Source organism: Meleagris gallopavo, chromosome 1, assembly GCF_000146605.3.
Source record: "Meleagris gallopavo isolate NT-WF06-2002-E0010 breed Aviagen turkey brand Nicholas breeding stock chromosome 1, Turkey_5.1, whole genome shotgun sequence".
Lineage (NCBI taxonomy): Eukaryota > Metazoa > Chordata > Aves > Galliformes > Phasianidae > Meleagris > Meleagris gallopavo.
This window is the reverse complement of record NC_015011.2, coordinates 190002455-190008147: the sequence shown is the minus strand read 5'-3', so window position 1 is coordinate 190008147 and position 5693 is coordinate 190002455. Positions and strand designations below refer to the sequence as shown.

Below are 5693 nucleotides of genomic sequence, written 5' to 3'. Positions count from 1 at the left end.
CTTCATATCCCCCTTTCTTAAAAACAGTGAAGATGTTTCCTTTTCACCAATCACTGGGGATTTCACCCGACAGCCATGACAAACAGCACAGGTTTGCTTGCACTAGGGATAGTTTAAGAAGAAAAGCTTTTAACATCAAGTTAGTTCACTAGAACCAAAATGTAACCTAATGTAGATGAGTTACGTCTCAATTACGTGCATCAGCTTGTACACAATTCCTTCCTTTTCCTTCACTTTACACAACTGAGTGAGCAGTGATGATTGAAAAGGTTTCATGCTATTACTACACAGGTGCCAAATGATGTTCCAAATTTTGTTAAGTATTTCTTTTGCTCATTCATTTTTAGCCTGAAAAGGCTCACGGAGCTTACATCTGAGTGCTATCAGAAGGTCTGTGTCATTGCTACCTGTCTTCAGAACTGCAAAGATTTATACTGCTGTCAAGTTAAGAGTAGAAAGTAATTTGGCTACCAGCCTTGGAATTTACTACAGTGGAATCTTGTAGCCACTAAGAATTCATCACTTGTTCAGCAGAAATTCAACAGAAAGTCAAATGGAGCAAAATCATATTTGACAGACGTATCCTTCTTCACATACAGCTCCTGTAACTGAAATAACTTTCAGCACACTGGTGGGGAAGCCAAACCCAATAACTTTGATTGTAGGAACGCACACCCTAATGCCACCCAAGCCATTATGGCCATGCCTCGTCACCTTGTCATCCATCACTGACTAACCTGGGATAGCAGTGTAGGCTCTGGGCTGTATTCTCCTACCTGAAGGTGGACATCAGCATGTGGTCAGCAGCATCAGCCATGGCTCAGAGCTCCTCCTGCAGCTGCTCAATCTCATCTGTGAGCCAGTAGAAGCAGGCAAGTTCTTGCCACCTCCGTCCCTCTGGGCCTGATAGTGGGACCCAGGTATTTGGCCTTTCCCAGACCTATGGTGCCTCATCATCTTCTGTCTGCCCCACAGTGACCACATCTGCTCTCGGTGCCTGCGGATGCAGCTCCTGCCTGGTGAGTGTCTCACCCTCATCCTCAGTCCTTTCCCTGTTCTCAAACTCAGTCTCTTCTTCAACTTCTGTTGCCTGTGTCTGCAGCAGCTCCCTTATGAAGTGTGCTGTCCGGACGGTGCGGAATAAAGTATGCATGAAGTAGTGCTGGTTGGTGATGCACAGCATAACGAAGATAACATAGGAGCAGCCAGCCTCTGTGCTCTGATGGTAGACATTGAAGCAGTTGTTGAACATGAAGATTTGGAAGAGGACCATCGTGGTGGTGAAGTGCCCAAAGAGCTGCAGGTGGGACTCACAGGAGAGGCAGCGCGTGACTACGGAGAAGATGGCAAGGGTGACAGATTGCAGATGCAGAGTGGTCATGAGATGCTGATAGGAGTTGGCTGAGGCCTTGGCTGCAACAGAATGGCTCTTGGCAGTTTTTTTTCCTGCTGGCTGAGCATGTTCTCTGTGAAAACCGGGGGCCCTATCTCCAGTTTGAATGTGCTCCAGCTTCTGCTCCCAGAAGCTTCTGCTAGTTCTTGTCATGCCTTTCTTTGACTAATGAATCATTTCATAGCTAGGTAACTGAGTACCTGCTGAGACTGTCTGTTTCCAGGAGCATAGCTTGCATTTTCTTTCTTTTTTTTTTTTTTTGGTTGACTGCTAGCAAAAAAAAAAACCAACCCAGTGGTTTGAGCTGTTACTTTCCACTGGTGGGAAACCAAACCCAAACCACCCATTCTGTGTGCTGCACTAAAAAAATCCCCAGAGGTCTCTTCTTTCTCTCAGGACTCCCCCAGATACTGAGAGGAGCCATGAGCAGGCTTTGCTGGAGGGGTTATTGCATGCATCCTCTTCTGCTTCATTGCAGATTTCTCCCTGTCACATGGCAGTGTGCCCTGCTGATGACCTGGTGTGGTACATAGCACAAATGCTGGCAGAGATGATGCTTGAGTGGTTTGCAGCCTACCCACAAGGCTGTTAATTGCCCCTGCCCCTTCTAGCTCAATCCACTCTGTCGTGTTGTGCAGATGAGCAAAGTGGTCCTGGGAGGGTTGGGATAAAGCACATGAAAGTCTCCAGTTCTTTTCTGACTTGTTTGATTACAAAAACAAAAAAGCATTTCAATTCAACTTGGAATAAAACATCCTCTGATGTGCTCAGCTCCTGTCTTCTGCAGTGCTTCTTAGGACTGTGTGTAGTCCCTGCAGGAGTCGGTGGACGATTGCCTGTGGCTTCAGTGAATGGAAGCAGATCCCTGAATTGCTTTATCTCAAAATCCTCTTTCATATACCTGCCAGTCCCTCAGGCAGAAGCTCTCTGACAGACAGTGCAAAATGTTGTATTTGCCCATTATAAAGAGATGCTGAGACTGAACAAAGCTTTTGGACAGAGCGGTGATAAAAATGAGTGTCTTTAGCAGTCGAGGTTTGTCCCTGGTAGAGAGCACTTGCTTTTCCTGGATCAATGGGGAAGATTTCTGAATCTGTTCTGGTATACAGGCAAGGACAATATACGTGTTTGAAATGATGCTGAATTTGTCTGAGATCCCTGCTGGACTGGATTATCCTTTCCCATCATGTAGGAGAGCAGCTATAATGACCAGTGTCACGGTGATGTGCAAGGGAGGAAGGCTCCCAAATGCCAGGTGCAAAGCAGAACAAGAACTGCCTATATTAAAACTTATTTGCATTTAGCCAACTTATTAAATGCACTTTTATTTCAGGCAGTTCAAGGACTGGAAAATACACTTTAAAAAAGCAATTAATCATGTTGAGGGAATATGAATTAAATGATCAATAATAGAAAGCATAGAGCATTTGGTTTCCAAAGCACCTCATTGTGCACCTGGATTGTTGGTGCAGTTTCTTAGAATCACAGAACAGCCTAGGTTGCAAAGGAGCACAGTGCTCACCCAGTTCCAACCCCTGCTGTGTGCAGGTCACCAACCAGCAGCCCAGGCTGCCCAGAGCCACATCCAGCCTGGCCTTGAATGCCTGCAGGGATGGGGCATCCACAGCCTCCTTGGGCAACCTGTTCCACTGCCTCACCACCCTCTGCACGAAAAACTTCCTCCTCACATCCAACCCAAACCTCCCCTGGCTCACTTTAAAACCATTCCCCTTGTCCTGTCACCACCCACCCTCACAAACAGCCATTCCTCCTCCTGTTCATACACTCCTTACAGGTATTGGAAGGATACTACTCGGAAGTCACTCCACCAAATACTGGAAAACAGAATTTAGGACTACGAGAGATATTTCTTCTTGTCAGCTCCAAGCACACCCGCAGACTTCAGTGAGTGCTGCTGAGTGTTGGAGGAGAGGCTCTGGAGCAATCTCCCAGAAGGAGAACTGGAGAAAACTTTTGTTTCCAGGTAGAAATCTGAATCTGCAATCAGGCTGTGTTGGTCCTGGAGGTGAGGGTGCAGTGAATCCCTACAGGCAACCCTGCATAGCGTTGTTTGAACCTTGTTGACTGAATCACAGCAGATTTGCATCAATGCTAACGTGAATAAAACTTGCAAGCAGGAGCTGAGACCCCTAAAGGGCTCTGTGATTGAGCATGTCCTCGTTCCAGGCAGCCACGCTGAGATATTCATGGGAACAGCAGGTGCTGAAGCCAGCTGAAGCCCTGGGAAGCTTGGGGGTGAGTGCTTCTGAAAATCACATTTTGTGTTGAAATCTCAGTAACCTGAATAAGAGAGAATCAGTTGGTGTGCGATTACACCAACATACAGGAGGGAGCAGGGCTGCACGAGCAAGGGGGGTCCCAAAACCAGTGTTTAAATGGGATGAAATGGGCACACGTGATGGGATGCAGCTGAGAGCCTCCTTTCTGCTGAAACTTGAGGGCAAACCAATCAAAATGGGGGAAAATGGGTAAAAAAATTAGCTAAAGGTCAGGCCTGCCACAAGGTGGGGTTCAGGATTTCATCAGGCATAAGTCCCAAAGGCTCCTGTGTGTCCCCAGCAGCTGCTCCTGTAAAATTGGGGTGTGCTGCTGTAAATATGCTGCGCTGTCGCAATGAGCTCACCCTGTGCTCTCTCTAAAAGGAGTTGGAATCTAAAAGGAATCCTCCAGTTGAGGATTAGGCGTTCAGTTGTAAGGACTTCACTTTTTGTATCCCCCCTCCTTTGAGACCTTTGCATTTTGGCTGTCTCTAGCAAAGGCTTGTGGTCACTGTGTATTTTCTTAACCTGTAACTAGAAGCCCAATTGCTCGTGTAGCCCTCCAGTCAATTAGTTACAGTTCTCTAAAAAATAATAACAAAAAAGACCCAGATTTCTTTCTTTTCATTCAAACAAAGACCTATTTCAATGAAACCAAACAAGGATGTGTTGGAATAGCACACATTTGGCAACCAACTGCCCCACACAACCCCTCTGCTAGTTGGGTTGGGCCTGTCCTGCACCACTGACCTCTGCTGACTATGAGGCTGTTTCAGAAATGTGGTTGGTCTTTTGTTTCAGGTAAGCAGTGATAGAAACACAGAATATTGGACAGAGAGGCTGTGGATGCCCCATCCCTGCAGGCATTCAAGGCCAGGCTGGATGTGGCTCTGGGCAGCCTGGGCTGCTGGTTGGTGACCTGCACACAGCAGGGGGTTGGAACTGGGTGAGCACTGTGCTCCTTTGCAACCCAGGCCATTCTAGGATTAATATCCAGGTAGGAAGGTGCCCATAAGGTGTCCAACACAGGACACCCAAAAATCATACCATATGTCTCAGAGTGTAATCCAGACATTCTTGAATTAGAACAAGAGGTGATGGCCTCAAATTGTTCCAGGAATGGCCAGGTTGGGTATTAGGGAAAATTTCTTCTCCAAAGTGTGGTGAAGCAGTGGCACAGCTGCACAGGGACTGGGGTCACCATCCCTGGGGGTGTTCAGAACCATGGGGATGTGGCAATGAGGGATGTGGGCAGGGTGGGGTGGGCTGGGGTTGGGCATCTCAGAGGTCTTTTCCAACCTTTGTGATTGTGTGACTCTATGAAGTTTGATGTCCCTCTGCATATCCCCACTCCCAGAGGTATCCCTTGAGATGGCTGGGCTGTGTTTGCTTCTGGAGACCTGGAAACAGCAGAGGTCACCAAGAATTTCCTGTATTCTGTCTGTGGCCTCACACAGGGTGGGGGCTCAGGCACTGATCAGAGGCACTGAGTGGCTGCCTGGGAAATGGCCTTGGATTCTGACAGGAAGGAGAGCAAAAATAGATGTGTGAGGTTTTAAAGTCTGATTCAAACGTGACACATTGGAACCAAAATGGGGGAGGATTTTGGTGAGGATCAGTGAGGAATGTGGAGGAAGAGGAGGGTTTGGAGGAAAATCTCTTCATGTGGAGCACCATCAGTTGCTTCCAGGCCTCTGGAGGCTGAGCAGCAGTGACATTGATTTATGCAGACCTGGAGATCACCCAAAGCAATTACCTGCACAAACTGCAGAGCTTTTAGTTTTTTTTTCCTTCTCTGAGACAGCAGTAAAAATCATAGAATCAGAGAATGATAGAATGGCCTGGGTTGCAAAGGAGCACAGTGCTCACCCACTTCCAACCCCCTGCTGTGTGCAGGTCGCCAACCAGCAGCCCAGGCTGCCCAGAGCCACATCCAGCCTGGCCTTGAATGCCTGCAGGGATGGGGCATCCACAGCCTCCTTGGGCAACCTGTTCCACTGCCTCACCACCCTCTGCATGAA

At 47.7% G+C, this 5693-nt stretch overlaps 1 protein-coding gene and 1 long non-coding RNA gene across 3 annotated transcripts in view; both read left to right on the top strand.

Moving 5' to 3' along the window:
* Positions 1-5693, top strand: part of FCHSD2 (FCH and double SH3 domains 2) — a 569931-nt gene that overhangs the window by 292115 nt on the left and 272123 nt on the right. The window lies entirely within an intron of this gene.
* LOC116216214 lies at positions 7-2163 on the top strand. The gene is made up of 2 exons (XR_004158673.1): positions 7-1019; positions 1103-2163. It is a non-coding gene; the product is annotated as an uncharacterized LOC116216214 (long non-coding RNA).